Source organism: Gossypium raimondii, chromosome 7 (assembly GCF_025698545.1).
Source record: "Gossypium raimondii isolate GPD5lz chromosome 7, ASM2569854v1, whole genome shotgun sequence".
Taxonomy (NCBI): Eukaryota; Viridiplantae; Streptophyta; class Magnoliopsida; order Malvales; family Malvaceae; genus Gossypium; species Gossypium raimondii.
Genome location: NC_068571.1, coordinates 396,565 through 397,486, shown reverse-complemented (window position 1 = coordinate 397,486; position 922 = coordinate 396,565). Strand labels below are relative to the sequence as shown.

The following is a 922-nucleotide window of genomic DNA, read 5'->3' as shown; positions in this document are numbered from 1 at the left end:
TTGTCCATTCTTTTGGTTTTTTTGTTTCTCTTCCTTGTTGCTGAAAGTTGTAGTAGAAGATTTGAAAAGGTTATCAATGAAATTAAGTAGCATAACATCACTAATGAATTGATTGAATTATGGAATTCCGACCTTTGAGAGCATTGAAGGTTCACCATATGATAATTATTTGGAGATAAAATGCTTCGAATTTAACTTTAACATTTCTCTCCAATTCACATGCGTGCTGTCCATTGTCTATGGTATTAGATCATTTTACCACATATGTATATATACAGATTTGTTTTGGGGCCAAGTGGTGTGTGAAAAGTGAATGTGTTTACATTATGTTGACATAGTTATGAATTTTCAGTGCATTTTTTGGTTTTAGTAGAATTTTTCTATTAAGTAGAAACTTGTTATGAAATACTATTAAGTATAATTTTTCTCTATGTTAATTTTTAATATTTATGTTTGTTGGTGTTAAAAATGTTCCAAATGAAGCTTGAAACTTTAAAACCATGCTAATGTTGATAATCGAGTAATTAAATATCTCTTATATTCATTTTGATATGAGGAAACTAAAATTTCTATGTTCTTTTAAGAAATTTTTGGTTTAGTGGTGATTTGTTTTTTTATAAGCTTACTAACTGTTGCCATGACTTTCTTTACCTTTTTCTTTGTGTGAAGAAAATACAACCAATAAAACTAAAACAAAAGGATTGTCTGTAAACAATTGCAACCTATTCTCATTATTAAAAGCTATTTTGGCCATTATATCAATTTCTATGTTTTCTTCCCTAGGGATGTACTTGATTACCCAGTCTTCTACATTCTTTAGGAGATGATGGATCCATTTGATAAGCGTTGACCTAGAAGACGTTAAAACCGAGTCTTGGATAGCTTTAATAGCTTCCAAGCTATCTGTTTGTATCAATACTTT

The 922-nt window shown here is 29.4% G+C and overlaps 1 non-coding gene across 1 annotated transcript; it reads left to right on the top strand.

Annotated features, from left to right (window-relative positions):
- Window positions 1-470: 470 nt before the first annotated feature.
- LOC128042757 (small nucleolar RNA snoR53Y) lies at window positions 471-562 on the top strand. Its single transcript, XR_008198269.1, has one exon. It is a non-coding gene; the product is annotated as a small nucleolar RNA snoR53Y (small nucleolar RNA).
- Window positions 563-922: the final 360 nt, after the last annotated feature.